The sequence below is a fragment of the Manis javanica genome, chromosome 11, assembly GCF_040802235.1.
Source record: "Manis javanica isolate MJ-LG chromosome 11, MJ_LKY, whole genome shotgun sequence".
In the NCBI taxonomy this organism is placed as follows: Eukaryota; Metazoa; Chordata; class Mammalia; order Pholidota; family Manidae; genus Manis; species Manis javanica.
In genome coordinates, this window is record NC_133166.1 from 2,109,089 (window position 1) to 2,130,061 (window position 20,973).

The window sequence follows — 20,973 nt, forward strand, 5'->3', positions numbered from 1 at the left end:
CCTATGAGGGACCTCAGCAATGTGCTCGCATATCAGATGGTTTTGCAAAATTTACAAAAGTAAAATATGTAATTGCAATTGGTTATGACCACTATCTCTTTATTCTCTCATTTTTCCCATCACACTTTTCCTCATGTTGGGCAGCTTTGGAAACTTTGTGTTTCACTTTCCTTATCCAAAAAGTGAGAATAATAATAGTATCCAACTCCCAGTGTTGTAATGAGGGTTAAGTATCTAAATATGTTCATACATGAAGAGTGCTTGGAATGGTGAGTGCCTGGCTTGCAGGAATGCTTATTATCGTATTGTTGTCACCAAACCCAGACATCAACAAAAGAGTAGACATATCACTAGGTTCAAGTCCTGGCTGGACCACTGTAGACTGTAAGTGGCTTACTGATGCAGTAGTCCACCCTTATCCACGATTTTGCTATCCATGGTTTCAGTTAATGAGGTCAACCTCGTCCTGAAATGGGTTTTCCTCCTTCTGATGTATTGTCAGAAGGTCAATAGTAGCTAAGGCTATGTCACAATGTCTACCTCATTCCCCTCACTTCACTTCATCTCATCACAAGAAGAAGGGTGAGTACAATACAACTAAGATATTTTGAGAGAAAGACCACATCATGTAAGTTTTATTATAGTATATTGTTATAATTGTTGTATTTTATTATTAGTTGTTGTTAATCTCTTACTATGCTTAACTTATAAATTAAACTTTAACATAGGTATGTATGTATAGGAAAAAAACTCAGTATATATAGGTCTTAGTACTACCCATAGTTTCAGGCATCCACTGGGGGTGTTGGAATGTATTCCCCATGGATAAAAGGGGAATGGTGTACTAAGAGCATCAAGACAGAGGGCGTTCAGATTCCTATCCCTGTAGTTGATGGAATGAAGGTCAAGGGAAATGAACCTCATAACTAAGAAGGGCCCTACGTATGACTAAGACCCAGGTTTCCTGATAGACACAGATGTGGGTCTCAAGTACACATTGCATTCCTGTGTTTTACACCAAATAAGCCTGCCTTCTTTTGTTCAGTTCCTTCTTTATTGACTTCTTTTACATACCCCCAGACAAGTGGGCTGTAGCCCTTTCAACAGGCTGGAGAAGAAGAGAGTGTCCCCAAATAGCCGGCCAAGAATCCTGTGAAAACCTGAGACCCTTAGGGCCACCAAAGTATTTTGAGTGTACTGGATTCGTATCTTAGAGTTTGGGTAGATTTCTTTCAGAGATTACCGACTGACTTTACATCCAGAGACATTTTGTGTCTCCTTCACTACAAACACTATGAGAAGAGGGCACTGTCTGCTTATATCACAGTTGAACCTCAAGAATCTAGAATGCCTCATACCTAAGACATAGTTTTTGAATGAATCAATGTTGTATCCAATGCAAGATGCAAGGTGCACAGAAAAGGCTCCATCGATTTTTAGCTATTTCTATCAGGGGCTACATATCAGGCTAGGTTAGACATTATCTCTCCATTTCAGTTTTTCAAATACTGGTTTGCAAGAGTATATTTCTTTGTTTAACCTTAACAGCAAGAGTTATTTGCATAGCACTTGGAGTTAGGAGTTAAATAAAATTAAAAGCCTCCCTAAAAGAAAGGTCACTCTCCTGGTCCTTGGACCGACCTTTGCAATTTAATTAGACTTTTGGTGTTCTCCCAGCCTCACTACAATGTCACTCTGATTTTGTTCCAAAACAGACAGAAGGAAAAGAACCCTGCCCTCTCTAAGAGGCAGGCCCAGAGGGAAAGCGTTGTGCAGCTGCTCACCTTGGTGTCAGTTAATTGCTCATAATTAGTTTGCATGTCTTATCAGAGAGAGGAAGTCTGCTTATCTCGTCCTTCCCCAGTCTCTGGAGAGAAAGCTCAGTGCCTGTTTATTTTTTTATTTCCTCCTTAAGAAAAGTAATACCTCTGAACTTGATTTCACCTTGGGGATAGAAGCAGAAGAGAGGGGGAAAAAACCATGTTGTTTTCTTTCTTTCTTTTCATGCAAATAGTGTTTTTAAGCACTGGTTTTCTGGTTTTATAGAGAAATATTTAGGGTGGCATAAAGAGTCAGAACCTTGCACACACTGTGTGCAGTGTGAGTTGAATTCTAATTCACATATTTCTTCCTTTGGACTCTTTTTCCCCCATACCCAAGCATGGTAGGTAGAGCTGGGACATGGGACAAGCATCATGATTAATTTTTCTTGACTCTGATGAAAAATACCAAGATATAAATACTTACTAAGAGTAAGAGGGCCTCTGTCTTAAGGCTAGGATTCCATTTTAAAATCTGGTTTGTGATAGCCAACAACTGACCATATCCTAAGGCAAGGCAAGCTGTTCTAAATATGTTTTCACTGCTTGAGAATAAACATTATCTTGGAGAAGAACAGGACCAATAAATTCCTTGTGTATGAGGACTTCTCATGTTAATGCCTCTACCACCTGAGATGGACATCATGAGATCCGCCTACTCTCCCTTCACCCTGCTCTAGAAATCCTCAAACACCTGAATCCTAATCCTTTAAGCACACCTTTCCTCTGAGGCTGCTTGCACTCCACTTTCTTCAAGTGTGTACTTGGCCTTAAAGAAAACCTTCTTGCCACTCAGCTAATTCCGTTTTGTCTCCATGCTCTTCCAAGCCTGTTGGGAGGCTAGTAAGAGGCCCCTTTCCTAGTGGTAAGTGTCTTTGTTACTTCACTACTTCATTCAATTTTCTAGACTTAAACTTAGGTCTTTTCTCTCTCTGTCCTACTTCAGACAAGTAGGGAAGGGCTACTGAGAGCTCTGCTTTGGGCTTGCAAGTTCCTGTTCCGTGGTTACCTGGATAGGACTGCAGCTGTATGACCATGCTCTTTAGTAGCCTGCCCCCAAATCTCCTTTCTTTGCTTTGGGAAGTTTTCAGCACATAATCTCACTCCGTCCAGTGATCCATGGCTTCCCCGAATCCTGGGGTAGTAGGGGCTTAGTTTCCACATCCTGCAGCCATGCAGATTCAAGCAGACACTGGAGGTCAGGTGACCTGGCATCAGGAGTTGGCAGGGGATTGTACTGTGCTGTGTACACTCCTACGTTCCCTCTGTGCTTCCTTGGTCTCCATGGCCTGCGTGGCTGCTGCCATTCATTAGTACTCTTGCTTTAATGAATCCCTTCCTTACTGACATTTGCCCAACAGGTTCACAAATTTTTCTCAATCAGAGTCAAGAACCCTCTCCCAGGTTGAGATCTCACCAAGCTCACAGGGAGATCTCCCCGGATTGGATTTTCTGACAACAGTAGGTGCTATGGGAGGTTTACCTCATGCTTAATTTAAAATGTATGTTATAATGCAATATTATGTTACTGTAACATATTATATACATATACGTGTGTGTGTATAGTTTTAGCAAAATGAGGTGGAAAGATTATTTTCCAACCGCTTTGCCTGATGTCACCAGTTCATCTGGCTAATTCCAGGCTCTGCAATAGCCAATTTTCAGGTGTTCATTATTTGGTTGATTACTTCAATTTTCCACTACACAGATATAGACTGAATTAATGAGGCAAACAGGCTGAGAGATTCATATGCAGTATTACAAACTTTATGCAAAGGCATCTTTTATGAATCAGGGAATTGTAGGTGATCAAGTGACTCCTTTCAAGGTAAGAAGCTGGAATCAAACCTTGTGATTTTCCTCAATCTAAACCTTCTAAACAGGAAGTGAACTGATTTCCAACGAGCCAGAGCAGGACCCAGAGGGTCAAGTCGAGGAAGCTGAGGTATCACTGCATTAAATTATGAACAGCTGGAGGCAGGGAATGTGTCTGTTCAAAAGTGCACCTTCTAGTAGTATATAGTGGGCAGTCAACTGATGGGACTTTTTAATATCTTTCATATTTTTTATTTTATTAAACACCAATGTCAATAGTCTAAAGCTAGGGATATTATCATTTTACACATAAGGAAACAGATTCAGAGAAGTTAAGGAATTGGCCCAAATCACAGGACAGGTGACAGTGGCTCTGAGGGCTGGCACTAGTTCTAATATCTCTGAATTGTGCCTCAACTGCCCTCAATTCTTGTAACCAGTGAAAGAAAAATGGTAGGGAGGAAGGAAGGGAGGGAAGGAGGGAGAGAAGGAAGGAAGCCTAGGGTGCCAACCCTCAGGATTGGAGGGGCTACCCTGGCAAAGAAGACTGCAGAATCTATCAGGACCCCTCTGAGAAATGCAGACATTGCTGTTGGACTGCAAATTACAAATGTAGCTGGAGGTAAGTCATTCATATTGCACTCAGATGTGCAAATAATCTGTACTGGAACATTTTTTTTCTATAACTGAGCTCATCTCCAGGACCATAGGCTGCTTAGTAGCAGGGACCCCTTCACCGAGTTCAATCTGTTAAAGCCAATGGAATTGATGATCGCCAGAAGTCCTATCTTTCAGATGCCTCTTCTTTAGCCTGCTTCTCTCCAGGATGCCCTCTAGAGGTTTTAGAAGACTTTATGGGGAATGAAATGGGAGGAGTACTCTGGGATGCATGTGTGGGAACTTGTACTGTCTTCCGGCTTCCCTGATCTCTATGGTAACTTCCCTGCCAACGTCTTTATTTCTTACCCTATTGGCTTCCTCAGCTGGTGATCTCCAGGTCTTTCTATGCAGGCAGGGAGGGCCCTGTGGTTTTCTCTGCTTTCAAGGTCTCACCCTGCTCTTGCTGGTGATGACAGGATGGGTTATAAGAATTGGTGCTGAGCATCTGGGAAGGCTCCGGGGTACGTACTGATTCAGTCCATACATAGGGTCCATAAGCCTAAGTGCTCAAAGCAAAGTAGACCTTAGACTGTTTCTACTGTCAGGCCCGAGAGGGCACTGTCTACTCACCATCCACCTATCACATCTCTATCCAGACAAGCTTACCCTGAATACCCAGAATTGAAGGGGAGGGCAAATGGCAATACTTCTTCTGGCTAGTCAAGGGATTTAATGGGGAGTAGTCAGTTCTCACAGGAGGATTTGGCTAGCATCCTCAAGAGACCTCAAGGACCAGTGGACTCAAAAATTTCTGTTAAAAGGCTATAAAACCTCAGTGTCCACCACCCAACTTCTCAGAATGTGCTTTATATAGATAAGGTAGTCTCTCTGAGTTAGGCAAGTCATGGGGCCCTTTGGAGGTTGGAGAGTGGATGGATATTAGGTAGGACGGAACATCTAGTCTTGACTCTGAGTTACAAATCTCAGTCCCTTGACTTAGCCCAGGGAAACTTATTGCAAATACAGGATGTGTTATGAGAAATTAGAGTAATTAAAATACAAATGAACATTTACTGGGTTTTCAGACATTACTCTAGGCAATGAGAGAAAACAAGGGAATGGGTGATAGGGACTGAGGAGAATAAAAAAGAGAAAATGTCCAATTTTGTGAAGCTTATATTTAAGAATAGCTTATATTCAAGAATCGGTGTTAGATAATAAAAAAGCTTTACTGGATTTTCAGACATTACTCTAGGCAATGAGAGAAAACACGGGAATGGGTGATAGGGACTGAGGAGAATAAAAAAGAGAATATGTCCAATTTTGTGAAGCTTATATTTAAGAATAGCTTATACTCAAGAATAGGTGTTAGATAATAAAATAGCTAAGTAAAATATATATGTTAACTGGTGATCATGCATAAAAAACAGAGTAGTAAAGGAGGGTCCAGGGAGCATGGGGGTGTCATTGAAGTTGGTTTGTCAGGAAATATCTCACTGAGAAGATGCCATTTGAAAAAAAATTGAAGGAGGTGAAAAAGTCAGCCACATGGATATATTGAAGAAGAGAATTCTGGGTAGAAAGTAGAATTGTTCCTCGTGTACGTTGGAGGAACAGGAAGGAGGTCAGTGGGGTTGGTAAGTAATGAATTAAGAGAAGAAAAATTGCAAATGAGGTTAGATGCATAGAGGAGTGGAGCCATAATCACAGAAAGGGCTTTTGGTTGAATTCCAGGTGAGATGGGTGCCGTTGAGGTCTTGAGCAGAGAAGTGACCTGGTCTGATGTCTTAAGGGATCACTTGGTGGCAGTGCTGAGACTCAGTTCTATCACTGTAGGGGGGAAGGTGGAAGTAGAAAACCAGTTAAGCTGGGAGACTGTCACAATAATTCTGGAGAGGGTGATTAGCTTGGACCAGAGTGGTATGCAGGGAGAGAGTAGGAAATACTTGGATATGGATATATTTTGTAGTAGAGCTAGTATCATTGATCAATGGATTGGATGTGGGTGGTAGAGGAGGAAAATGAGGATGACTTCAGTTTTTTTGGCTTCAGTCAACTAGAAAAATGAAAATACTATTAATTAAGATATGGAAGACTGTAGGTGGATCAGGTTAAGAGGGGAAGGTCAGGAGTTCGTTTTCAAAACATATTAATTTTAAAATACCTATAACACACCCAAGAATATTTGTTGAGTAGCTATGTAGAGTCTGTGTTTGGGGAGACGTCTGAGCTAGACATATACATTTGGGAGTCCAGCATATGACCTAGATGAGATCATCAAGGGAGTGAGTGTAGACAGAAGCAAAACCTTGATAATATAGCAGAGCCCTTTTTCAGTGTTCCAGACCCTCAAATCCAGCTTTCTGTGGGGCATCTCCACTTACGTGCCTGTAGATAACTCAATGCAACATGTCCAAAGTGCGTTCTCTGATCCCTTCCAAAAACTGCCAAGTAATCACAGCGCCAATACTCAGTTCAATGACTGCAATAGGCAATATTTTTGAGCTCTTATTATGTGTCAGTATTTTGCTAAGCACTTTAATCCATTATTTAATTTAATCTTCGCAATATCATCCGAAGTAGATATTAACTATTTTCTTTCTACTGCAGGAAAAAATAAGGGAGGCCAGAAAGTTTGCATAAATTACCTGGGGACACACAACTAGTAAGTGGTGAAGTTTGATGGTCATCCCAGGTCTCTTGAATACAGAACTCATATTCCTAACCACCAAGTCCACCAAATGTCTTCCTATTCAGGAAGAATCAGTTTAGAGACTTTTATGAATCCTCAAATTTGTGACTATTACAAGGATCAAGGGGACATTTGAATGATATGATGTGAGCTACAGATAGTTCCCTTTGAAATGTGCAGATATGCAAACAGAAAACATTTTGTATTCAGTTTCAAGGTTTTATAATTTCCTTAAAATCCATCCAAAGACTATGACCATTCAAAAATCAAAGACTTCCACCAAAGAATATGTCCCTCATATTTTCCCTCATAAACTGCAATAAACACATAACTGCAAAACTTAAGTGACTCAGACTTTATTTTATTTATTTTATATGGTATACATTCATATAGGTCATAAATCAATACCATCCATTTTGACAAAACTCATTTCTATCTCTCGTCTCATCTTCTCCCACCTGCCGTGCCTCACATTGGTAAAGACTGTTATTTCTTGAGTCTCCCTATCCAGTGTCTCTACAGTGTAAGTATAAGCATGAATATATTTGTTCATCCACTATCCACCTCTTTGTTATAAAGGTAACATAATATGTTCACAGTTCTGCACTTTGCTTTCAGTGCTGTATCTGGGCGTCTTTCCAGATCGATTCAGAGAGCTGCTTCATTCATTTTATTGCAGTATAGTCCACTGGCTCCACACTAATGGACAATTTGGGCAGTTTGTAATATTTTCTATGACAAACAGTACTTCAGTGAATAACTTCCAAAAGCCACTTTGCACACATGCAGGAATATCTATCAATAAAGTCCCAGAAGTTGAATACTAGCTTCAAAGATTTATGCAGTTATGATTTTTATAGCTAATACAAATATGCACTTCTTGGAGATCGTGAAACATCCTGCATACAGACCAGCAATGCAAGGAGTTCCTGCTTTCTACAGCTTCCCCAGCACCTGGCATCGTGTTAAACCTTTGAACTTTTTGCCAACTGAGTAGTCGAGAAATGTCATTTCAGTATAGTCTTGCGTTTCTTATTTTATGAGAGAGATGAGTACCTTTTTACATGGTTAGTTTTACATTTTATGTATTATTTTCTGATAGCTTTCTGTTCTTCATTTTTCAACTGGGGTTCGGTTCCTTTAGAGATTAATAATTCTATACATATATGAGTACAGCAATCTATGAAGTTGTCAAAATAAATAATATTACTAAAATTTATTTGACATGGCATTATCCAAGCTTCTCTTCCTTCCTTCTTTTTATTTATTTTTTACATCCAGTCTAACTGCAATAAATTCTCATGGTTATCCCCTGGTTCCTTGGGGCTTTCTGAATGGCAGAATCAATCCAGCTTAATGGTGAAGCCTACAGCATTGCCCCGAAGAAGATGAGTTGGTTAGCTCTAACCCACTTTGAACCCAGAAGCTCGCTTTTCCTTGGGTATCTTTGTTTGCCAAGACATCCATTTTGGACCAGATACATTTTGGACACAGATACATTTTGTCTGGGTTGAGTGTTTATGCTGGTCCATGACCTTCTCCACAGTGAACCTTTCCAGCTTTTCAATTTAGGGAAAAAAATAAAAACAAAAATAGTTGACAGGGATGTCTGTTGGTATTTTCTTCCATTAAATTTACATTAAGCAAGAAAAAAATCAGCTCTGATAATTCTCCCGCCAATCTTTACTAATGGTAATGGTAAACTTTGAGCAGGTTCCCTAGTACCTCTACCATTTAGAGTTTAAGAATGTGTATTTGCAAGTTCCTGACTCTGCCCTGAAGAACCTTTGTACCAAGAGGCATTTATACCCTTGTTTATCCTTCTACGACAAGTAATTTTCAGGTGTCACCTACTGTTGTCCCTCTCACTTGATGAGTAATTTTTTCACTGGTAGGAACACTTACTGAGATAGTTCTGGGTAATTCTTCTCCTATGTCTATGTTGACAGTACTTGGAACTAGTCACCTTGGTGGTAAAAGCTATTACTAACTTTTACATTCAAGTAAACATTTTGTTTTCTGTCTGAGAACCATTACGTTCTCAGCATCTTCATTTCCATCTCCAAAACTAGAAGCTGGCTTTCTTCATAGGGCCCATGTAAAAGAAAATCACACCCATTGCCCCCCAAAGAGGGGTTCATCCCTTTATGTGAGTTACAATAGTCACAACAAATATAAAGCAACAAAGCTTTATAAATTGTGGGCAGATGGTTAGGCTCACTCACTAGCTAAGGGATTCCCCTACTATAAAGAGAGAGTATGGTAAAAATTCATGGTACAAGAAAATGAAATGTAGCTGCATACATAGTAAGGCTGGCAAAATTGCCTGAGGACCTTGATGGCCTTTGGGGGAATATGTGTCTCAAGGCCATAAACCTTAAAATACAGTGATTTTTATCCTTGCAAATCCCCAGTGACAATGGGTGTATTATTTCTATAAATTTCCATCATTCTCCTCCTGATATAGAGGGATTTGATGTTAATCATTTAGGGCCTACACTCTTACCAGGAGCCTCTGTTAGGACATTTATAGCTGGGAGAGTAGACGCTACAAATCAACCACAAATTAGCACAGCAGAAAAGTTAAGAGTAAGGAACCTCGTGGGCTGGATTGAAAGGCCAAAGCAGGAGCTACTTCCCGAGTGTCTTGCTGCCGTTTGCCGTTTTCATAGGTCAAACATGGTGCCTTTTTGTTTTAACACATTTTTCATGTGTTAACAGGCATTCATGTCCTTTTTGTGAATCTCTAGCTTTTTATCTTTCTTCAAACAATTTTCAGCTCTTCAGAGAAAGGAACTGTGTTTTTGACATTTGCTGAAAGCTTACCAAATTCAAATTCAAAGTGAATGTTCTCCACCTGTCTTCTCATTTTCTAGCACGTAGAACTTCCAGGAGCAACTCGGTTTTCTCCTTTAGAGGCATTTTCCTTCTCATTTCTGTCATCCCATTTCATCTCCTCTCTCTTTTCTGTCCAGTTCTTCCCTTCTATGTGTGAGCCACTCACATGACATCTATGTTCTCTGGTCCCAGCTCCCTGGGCTGGGTAGTTCATCCTTGAATCCTACTGCTTTTCTTGCTGCTCTCTGTTCATACTGCTTCTGACTTTTCTTTCCTCTTTTTGAGAGAGAAGAGGACACGGCACTCACCAGTCTGTAGCTAAATGCTTTGGTGAGCTGGGAAGCTGAGGATCACAGGTTGGAAACTGGATGCGTTGAGTGTTTTTGTCTAGTACCCTCTTGCCCTGATTAACGTCTGTGGATTTCTGTGGAGAGATGTCCAATACCTGGTTTGCTCTTTTAGCCTCTTACCAGAGTGTAAATCCTTCCTTGATGATCCTGGAATTGCTCCTGGGTGGAGCCTGGGGAACTTGAAGCTAGAGAATAATTTTGTTCAGGAGAAAACTCATTAGAATTAGAACTTAGTCTCTCGCTCCATGACCACGCTTTTTTTTTGTGAATAGGAATGAAAAAGAAAGCAGCCACTGGATATCCAGCACAACCCTAGAGTACTGGGATTTAGTCCATGCCCTCTGGGGTTCCCAGTTACTCCGCGGGTGAGTGTAAATTGCTGCGTGACGCTGCCCGTACTCCTTATGGCCTCCTGTGTTGCACTGGGAGGGAACCGGGGACACCCTGTCTGCAGCCTGCACCCAGGCTGGCTGTAGGGTGGGGGTGGCGTTCACTCATCTCCATTTTCTGCCTTCCTCCCCGGGTTTCATTCCTCAGTTCTGCATCCTATTTTGCATAAGATTTCCTTCTCTGTCTTCTGAGTCATGTTTGGATTCCTTTAATGCTTGGTTCTTGACAACACGATGACTATAGCTAACACTGCCGTGCGCTAGATAGGAAAGTTGTTAAGAGAGGACATCCTAAGCGTTCTCATCACAAAGAGAAAACATTTCTTTTTCTTTTCTCTTTTCTTTCTTTTCCTTATATTGTAGCTCTGTGAGATGATGCATATTGGCTGAACCTGTTGTGATAATCATTTCACAATATATGTAAACCAAACCATTGTGCTGTATGCCTCCGACTTATATGGCGATGTATGTTCATTATTTCTCAGTAAGACCGGATAAAAAATAACCCAGATGGTATAGGGATAATTTCCAACATTATTTAATGAGACATGACTGTTATTGCTCAATCAAAACCTCAGCCTGCTTACTAATGAGCTTCTAAGCACTGTTCTATTTATGGTTGGAGACTGGCATGTTATAGTGGTTTTTCAAGTCAGGATCTGAATTGCTAGCTTGTCATGCAAATCCTAGTTACAGTCCACACTGGTAAACACTGTTTTTAGGACAGTGAGTCAGTCTTCAGAGAAGCAGCAATTTTAATGGGTTTGAGTCCATCAATAGCCCTGAAGACAGAGCTTTGCAAACAAAACTTCATAGACAGAGACATTTCTGGACCTGTGCACTTTGTACTCTTTGTTTTATGTTCTACCGTAATTTCAAAGTCCTTTCTGTTTCAACCATTGGCAAGTTCACTATGTGAATTTTTGCATTTTAAGTAGAAAGCAATTTATACCAGTTGTTTCAAGTCTTATATGTGGCCAATCCCCATTAGTAGCCAAGGCCCAGAGTACCGAGGCTTAACTTAACTTTTATTGTTGTCACAAAGCAGTGACTCTCCCTCTTGTGCATGAGAACAGCATAGTTATAGAGGCTGGAGGGAGGACTCACTACCTCCAGCAACAGAGCTGAGAGCCGTCAGCTGGGAGCTGGAGGTACTTTCGTGGCCACTAAGTCTGGCCCCAGGAGGAAGAGCAGTTGGCAGGCTCAGCTAGCGGCCAGGAAGACTTCAGGCACCTTCTGAGACCCAACAAGGGCTGAAAGGGAAATAATTGAATAGGGAGAAGGTAGGGATGAGCGGTAGGAATGCAGTCAAAAGATGTATTTCCTGCCATTGTGTTAGCACTTTGTCTTCTCCTGGCTTGAGGACGTATGGGTTATAAATACAAGTTATAAATACAGAATTGATCTTAGCTGATCTGTTGCAATCCTGTGCTTACTTGCAGAGATGCCTGGAGCCAAAGTGCTGACCCTTGGCCAAACCAGAATGAAATCAGCTACCTAGGGATAAACATTCCTGTGCTAATGTCTGAGGGAGATATGGGGGGCAATCTGTACTAGTTCATTCACTTTGTTCATAAAAACAGATAGATGGTGGGCACCCAAATTTATGTTACATTCTCTTGATTTCTTTTTTGCTCTTGGTCATGCAGCCGTTTTCTGGCTACAGAACCAAGTGGTACAAATCCCAATTCTTGGATAAGACTGTGTTTCTCCTGAGACCAAGTTATCTTGCATGTATCCTAGTCATTTATGATTCAAATACAAAGTGTATCTTATGCGATTGAAGAATGACTCTGGGAGCTGCGTCCAGAAGTCTTGATCCTCTCTGCTGTTAGACTGGAGTCGCACGAGTCATTTCAATTATCCAACCCTGTGTGACTGATGCTTCACATTAATTTTGTATTCACTCTGGAATATGATACAGTAAAAATCTATACATATTTTCAGCTCATGTCTCAAGCACATCTTAGGTTTAGCTGGACAAGGTCAGATGGGCAGTTGATAAAGTTAGCCTTTGAGTAACTCAAATACCTGATTCTCTCCTCTCCTCTTTCTTTACACTCCTTTCCCCCCGATCCTCCTTAGATATAGAATGCCTTCATATTTTCTTCTAACATTCTCCCACCAAAATCTTCTGTGGATTGTTCTAAGAAAGCTTCCTAATTCTCCCTGACTCCATCCCCCTTAGATGAAAATTGTTCTCAGTGCACTGTGGCAGCAAATGCATGTTTTGACAAAACTACTGTGAGATGTTACACAAAACTGCTATGACATGTCACATCCTATTAAATCCCTTTCTCCCCTGATAGAGTAGGAAATCTGTGAAGACAGCAATCTTGTCTTATTCATTTTGATGAATTCCATCACCTCTTAGCACAGTCTTTTATAGGAGTAGGTACTCCTTAAATGCATGACCAAAGAAGCCAATGAATTAAACAGCTCTGAACAGTAGAGAGAAAGGAATTCTTTCACTTTGAAGAGTTACTGGTTGACTGACTGGTAATGTCTCACCCAGTGCATTTGCATTCCAAATGTAACAGGTGGATAAAACCTTAAGGTAAAGGAATGCTATTTTAATCATGGCATGTCAGACATTGCCTAACTGTAGGTTAAGTCAAGTCATCAGGTGTTTGCAAATATTCTTAAATGGGGACTTTCATAGAAACTTAAAATGCCATGTAGATTATGTGACCATGAATCCTTTTTGGAACCTGGAAAGGTCAGTGGACTTCATCTAGTTTAAGATGGGGTCAATTCTACCCCGAATAGGACCTAAATATTATTTTTATTAAGGTCATTTCTGCCACGGCACCAGTGTCTCCTATTGTCAGCCTAGACCTCTGTGGCTAAAGAGTTTCATGACCGTGAGTCATGTTGTGTGTGTAAGACATTCACTGTCTTATTTGTAAATTAAGAAGTTATATTTTATAATCTCTGGAGAACCTTTCAGGTAAATATTTTATGTGAGCATAAATAAATCAATTACCCAAATATACTTGACTAGAAAGACCAGTGCTTTGTGTGAAATTGGTGCAATCAATCCCCTTTCACTGTTTTGACAAATGGGAGGAAACTCCTGTAGCATGGAAGATTAAGAAGACCTCTTGGAACTGGAAAAAAACGTGTGATTTTAATAGATTTTTAGTTGTAAATTTATTTCACCTAAAGCAATATTACATCAAATTTTCTCTTGGAATATAGTTTACCAATTGAACTTAGTATTCTTTCTGATGTCATCCAATTGTCTGCCCTTTTGGTGGGGAAAGAGGCTACATGGCAGGTTAACAGCCATCATTAAGTCTATGAGGTAGGCATGTGGCCATTTATTTCCATCTCTGCAGAGAACAAAGTAAGAGTATGTATGTAAGTATGCTGAATATTCAGCAAAGAAGATTCACTGATGTTTGAAAGTTAAGTCCATAGACTTGAAGTGTCATGAGAGGAAGTTGAGTGGCTGTCCAGGGACCTTACAAATGTGTTAACTTAGGACAGTTCCAGTCCAGGATCTGCTTAGGTTTTCAAGTACAGAATCTTGGTCTCCAGGCTAATTGGATCAATGGGTTCTGATCTGAGCCAAATAATATAACAAGAGAGTGAGTGGTACCTTGGGCTTCTTCAACACAGTCAGGTATCCACAATGTGAAAATCAGTCTAGAAAAACTTTCAAGTGTAATGACATTAAATTAGAAATTATGTTAGGATACATCTGTTAATTTATTTATAGTCAATCCACCATGCATAAAGGACTGCTACTAGTTAAAGGCAAATGTGTCTTCAACCCTAAGACCTACCAACATACAGATACAAAAAAGAACAGCACAACCCAGACTCCATAAATGACCACTCTTAACACCTCTCGCAGATTTTGTGTAGATGGTGCAGGTTAGCAAGCTGCAGGACATCTCCATCTTCTGAGAAATGTTTTGGAGGCAGGTGTGAGTGGAAGGCCTTATAAACAATGTGTTCCACAGTCTACCTCCAGGGGTTTGGAGAGGAACCAGGCCCTTCGCTCTGGAAAAGACATGTTAGGTGTTATAAACCTCCCCATTCAAAAAAAGAAGGAAAAGAAGAAAAGAGAGAGAGAGAGAGAGAGAGAGAGAGAGAGAGAGAGAGAGAGAGAGAGAGAGAGAGAGAGAGAGAGAGAGGGAGAGAGGGAGGAAGGAAATGATACCTAAAAGTCTTCAAAAGCCCACAAGAGAATGCTACATAAAAGTAGAGACACAGTTTATGATTTTTCCCAGTTTACTTACTTTCCATAGACAGTGAAACTCACACGGGCCTCATGTATTCAGGTTCCCTGGAGAATAATTTGAAGCTTGCTTGATGGAAATGAAAATGGGGAAGAGAGTTGTGGCTAAAATTTGAATATTTAGTGGCATCTGGTTAAGCTGCTGTAAGAATGATACACGAGTTCCGTGCCCCATACAACCAGTTGGATAGGAAGTTCTACCTTTAGCCTCTGTTTTTAGAGTTTTTTTTGTTGTTTCCATTCATTACTGGCAAACTCCTCTGCTCATGGATGTAGTCTAGATAAAGCAATAATTTAATTTTATTTCCAATGTCATCAGGTCTTTCAAAAGAGACTTTGTGTACTTTTGTTCTCAATTATTTTTCACTTACAGTTTTATCTCAGAACGGGCAATCCTCAGCTTCCTTTTATTTCAAATATTTTGTTTTTTGGAGGGGATGCACTAGGAGGTGGAAGTGAAGCATTTTGGCATTACCTCCATAATGCTGAATGGTTATGAAACATAAAGTAGTATCCTCTACTTGATAAACACTGGATTTATTTAATGGATAGGTCTTAGATGCAATGATGCTCCGTAAGTTCTTTAAAATGTTGGTTTTGGTTCAGCACATCAATTAAGAGTAAGGATTTCAGGAGCAAACTGTTCTGAGAAATTCTGTGTTTGTAGCAGAGCTCATAACAAGGGATATCGGGAGCTTTATAGGCAAATAAAGGATTTTTGATGTTTGAGTTTTAGATTTTGTTGTGAATTTGAAGAGTAGAAAGCAATACGGCTGACTTCTATGTATGTGAATGTACTGCCACCTGTTGGCCTTTTCTTGTCATTGGCCAGGTTTCAAAGGCTGCGTCAGTGAATTTTAAGTATGGTCGGATCTAGACCCATTCTTGTTATGATTTATTGTCTTGAGATCTTAGCAAGATTTGTAGATTTTTTTTTTTTTGGCACTGGTGTGGGAGTCTGGAGACATGGATTCTAACTCCGACAATGAAACTACTTTTCTCTGTGACCTTGAACAAGTACCAACTACTTTGGGTGTTTTCTCGTTTGGAAAATAGCCAAAAAGTTGATCACCAAATACGTATTTTACTTAAAAAATCACACTTATTAAATACTTTAGGTGTATTATGCCACTTAGACCAAACAATTATATTCTTTTACAAATGAGGAAACTGGCGGAGAGAACACGCAATCTATTTGATAAATGACAGAGCTGGGGTATGATCTCAGGTCAGACTTAGGAAGTACTAATTCAGGAATACATACCCTTAACCCTGATGCTGAGTATATTTTTAAAAAGATTTCCCGCTTTTGTTTTTCTACATCTTTTTCTTTCTTACTGAACTAATTGTAATGATAATTAAATGATAGCTAACATTTACTGACAACTTGTTTGACAGAAAATGTGCTAAGATATTTACATGATGTGTCAAAATATTACATTGAATCATTGTTCGAATCCTATTATGGAGATACAGTTATTATTCCCATTTTATAGACCAAGAAACTAAGGCTTAGACTAGCTGGTTGCTGATTTTCTTGTTTATGGTGGCCCACCTGGTACAACTGACACTATATGCCATTCAGCTTTTAAAGCTGCCTTGAAAATAATATATTTATTAGTGTGAATTAGTGGATTCTCTCTCTTTTTTTTTTTGCTAGACAGTATAGGGAGAGAGAATTCAGAGCTTATTCCGATACGTGTCCAGCCCTCAAGGAGTTCTATCTAGTACAGACTCTGTCTGGGCATCTGGTTTATTATGTGTATTATTTGTGACATCCATAGTGAGAGAGGTCCAGCTAAAATATCAAGGAATTCAGTGCCTCAGGGGATGACACTAATCTAGGTATGGGGGAAGCTTCACGTCAAAGGTGACAGTAAACGAACCTCAAAGGACTCGTAAAGAGAGCAGCTTTGTGCAGCGTGGGACATAAACTTAATCAAATCTCCTGTAAACCACCTGAGGCTCACCTGTTGCACATATGCATCTTTGTTCTATTCCTGATGGTATGGACAGAAACTTCTGTAACCAATATGGCTGCTGCTAATGCCTCCTCAGATCTAGGAAGGCTGACAGTCTCTCCTGCTATCCTTTTGCACTGCAGCATGACTTTGGATAGAATTTTGGCTTGCAAAAAAAAAAAAAATTCTATTTAGTCTAAATTGCAGCTGGCTGCATTCCATGCTGAAGTCTGGGGTGCCCCACTATCATTTCTTGGGTCCTTCCTTTCTTAGGATCCAGAGCTGTTCTTTCTTTCTTAAAACACTAGAGGGACCCTGCTTGTTTATTTGGGAGACGCTGCAGCTTGTGTAATAGTGATTTAGCAAATCAGGTCTGAAAGTCTGTGTTTACAGATAGAAGTCCTTTAGCAATCATTCATTGGGCGCAGAGAGGTAGTTAGCCAAAGGTTTATCTTAAGAACTTTAAAGTTAGGTTTTTAAGTGACTAAAGGAATTATGTTTATTAGAAATCTTTGTTAAATATACCTAAATAGAAAAAAGAGAGAATAAATGTGATCCGTGATTCTGCCAGACAGGCATAACTTCTGTTATGTTTTAGAATTTATCTGGTCTCACTTTTTTTTTTTTTTCAAAATAGAAGGTCAACTGCAAATAGTTTCCCACAAGGCAGATTTAAGTGCTTAGGTAACACACACACCCAGACACACACAGACCAATGCTTAGCTCCATTCTCCAAGCTAAGGAAAAGAGCTCCACTTATCTTTGTTGTCTTTGGAGAGAGACTTCAGAAATATTCCAACGTAAGAACACGCATGGGGATGTTGTGTTTTTTCATCACCGTCTATTCATACTTTTCTCTCTTTCATTTTAGGCCAGGTTGGTTTCTCAGTTTGTGTTTCTTAGAAGCAGAACCTGAAACGAGGATTCGAGTTTGAGTGATTTATTCGGGAGGTAAAGAAAGCACCAGTATAGCAGTGAGGAACTGAGACAGGAAAGGAAGTTGAGCAGTAAAAGGCAGCTGTCACGGTGCGCGGCTGGGGCTTCCTGTGGTCCAGGGCTCTCTGCAGGTCAGAGTCAGCCCACCTGGGGGACCAGAGGGCTGCAGTGCTTGTACAGCAGATCCCATCTTTACAAGTTGAAGGCTGCTCTTGGGGGTCGTTAATTCCCCAGTTCTTTGGGTCTGTCAGGCAGGTAGCAGTGAATGTTCTTAGGCAAAGAAATGCAGGATCCGTCCGCCTTAAATCTGAAGTGACAGGAAACGTAAACTCCCCCAGTGGGTCGTTGTGTGTAATTGTGATAGGGGCTATTTCTACTTCCATCTCCTGGATCCCAGACCCATAGGGTCTAGGCGTCAGGGACCTACACAGCATTATCATATGACCATTGGCTCAAAGTATATGCGGTATATAGAGCATCTTGAAACAAGAGTGCTCTGCCCATGCTATGTGTCACCCCTGAACTGTCTTTTTCCTCTGCTCGTGAGGCCATTCCAGCATTCAGCTAGCCGGTAGCTGCGGACGGTGCAGCGTAAAGGAGGCTGTGCTGGCTTCGCGGTCCGTCTTGTTCTTTCTCGCCACCAGCCGTGTCCCTTAGACTGAGGTGCTGTTAGGTGGGGTCCATGATGATCACACAGACATTCTGTGAGCTCTTGGATAGTAAGTTAAAGCATCACAGCCTGGGAGAGAAAATCTGTGTCTGAAACGTGTGTTAATCTCAGTAAGATCAAAACATTGCATCCTCCAATGTGGAAGGGGTCTGATACAACCAACTTCATACCATGTGGCAGGTCAGTTTCCTCAAGGGATGGGACCATACCGATGGCCCAGAGTCAGTGTCTTACTGACAAGATGAACAGTCAGCAGAAACAGCAAGGCTGTTCGGTTAGCCATGGTGAGAGAGCTCATGCTGTTGGGTTTATGTGTGGCCTCCTTTCCTGCCACCAGGGCTGCTCTGTTGAGGGGTCTGCTGTGTCAGCACCGAGATGACAGGATAAAGACTGGCTAACATCAACCGGTAGAATCCTCCTGTCCACTCTGCCAGGGACTTGTACAGCAGATGATACTGACATTAATAATACAAGACGTAGAGATCTGCATACGTTGTGCAGACACCCACAGTCTCATTTACATGCTCCTCTCCCAGATTTCTTTGTCTCTGTTCTTCCAGTCTTGCATTTTCCAGGTAGCTGAATAACCAGCCACGCCCTGCGTAATATCTCAGAAATCTGTGTATATTTTTAGTGCAGACCACTTGCACTTACAGTAGAATTTATATAGTATTGTGATTTCTCTAATGGCTGATATCAGTGGTTTTCTTTTTTTCTGATGAATCTGATAAGTTTCTTGCTTTTATTGATCTTTTCAAAGAAACTGCTTCCTTCTCTATTGCTTTCCCCATTATTTTCCTGTTTTCCATTATGAGTTTACCATGGCTGCTGTAACACACTATCACAAACTGGGGCCAGATCAAGATGGCAGCTGGTCCACACTCCCGCCAGAGAAGGTCGGGGAGCATTCTTTCCTCGCCTCTTCCAGCTTTGCCGGACTTCCTTGACCTGGGAGCACGTCTCGCGATCCCTTGCTCTGTGTTCACACTGCCTTCTCCTCCTCAGATTCTCTCTCTCTAATCTCCTCCACCTCTCTCTCATAAGGACACTTGTTACTGCATTTGGGGCCCACCCAGATGATCTAGGACAACGTCTTCATCTCAGATCTTTCATTTAATTACATCTGCAAAGAAGCCTTTACCCAAATCAAATAATATTTATAGGTTCCATACATTAGGACCTGAAATCTTTGTGGAAGGGACATTATTCTAGTGATCACATGGTGCTTACATAGGTTTTATTTTATGACCCAAAATATAGTCTATCTTGGTAAATATTCTAAGTACACTTAAATCAGTATGCGTTCTGCTATCGCTGAATAGAATGTTGTATAAATGATAATTCTTTCCGGAAGACATATTATTTTCTTTTATTCTATACATACAGATTTTCTTAGGTTTTAGAAAGGTTTTTACAAATTACATTTCTCTTTTTCAGGAGAGCAATTATTTGTATGTTAAATCTTCCTTTCTGCTTTATGAATCATTTCTCTATAAACATTTTGAAGCTATGTATTATCTTTCAATTTAAAAAAATTAAAATGTTTCTCATGTGTCTTCCATGATTGTTTTAAGTAGTGTTTATATATATATTTTTGTTTTATGTCATGTGGCTGACAATTCTCATACAATTTTCTTTCCTGGGCTCCCCCAACTTACTTCCCATTGTCTAATATAATGTTGTTATTCTTTTTTCAACCTTGTTATTCCACAGAATGGATGTTTTTATTTTTAAAAATGTAATGAAGAGTTTTCTTATAATCTTCTCTGTTAATAGAGTGCTTTTTCCCATATTTTCCATTTGCTTTTTCCTTTTTCAGGCTTAACAGTATCATTCACTTATTTCTAAAATCTGTTTTTGTTGTCTTCTTAATGCTTTTAATTGGTTTTAAGAAGAAACACAGAAATACTTTTCCCCTGCCATGTTGAATTAAAAGCATGTAACATAATTTTAATTGCTGAATATAAATCATTATGAACTATAGATTTTTTTGGGGTTGTTTCCCATTAATTCAATGAATACTTACACAACACTAATTATTAATAAACTTCTGAGATAGATACTTAGTAGGAGTTAAAAATGAACTACCAATGAGATTATGGGGTTGGATAGAATGAGATATTAGCTCTTCTTGATGGCATAAACAGGGTCCTCAAAGAAGGTGGTGATGAGAGAGTTTAACTAGTGCTGTTAGACTCTATGCTTTCTTCTCTCTCGTGTGACCCTTCCAGCCCCAAAGACTGCCTTGCGGCTGGTGCTTTCCTGATTCTGTTCATCTTGCCAGCACTGCCTGAGATAGCTTTCTCTTCACTTCCATTTATCTAATTTTATCTTTCCAGACTAATTCCTTCTTGAAATGCTCCCCTCTCCTCCTGTTTTATAGTGATCTGTCTTTCCAGGACTGTGTTTTATTTTTTCCTGGAGGGAAGCAAAAGCTACTCTGAGCTGCTGTATTATTTTTACTTCTAGGTATTGTCTCCACAATCATGCTCTAATTCCCTTACACTAATAAGTGACGTCACTGAGTACTGATTCTGTGCTGGACACTCTTTTAATTACTTTAAATGTGTTAATTAAATCCTTCCAACATCTCTGTGAATAGATGCTCTTGTTTTCTTTTTTTTTTTTTAGAGATTAAAAGGATGAGACATAG

At 40.2% G+C, this 20,973-nt stretch overlaps 1 protein-coding gene across 4 annotated transcripts in view; it reads left to right on the forward strand.

Annotated features, from left to right (window-relative positions):
• LOC108390292 (olfactory receptor 5G3-like) overlaps nucleotides 1-20,973 on the forward strand; it is a 36,248-nt gene that overhangs the window by 11,586 nt on the left and 3,689 nt on the right. The gene's annotated exons all lie outside the window — the stretch shown is intronic.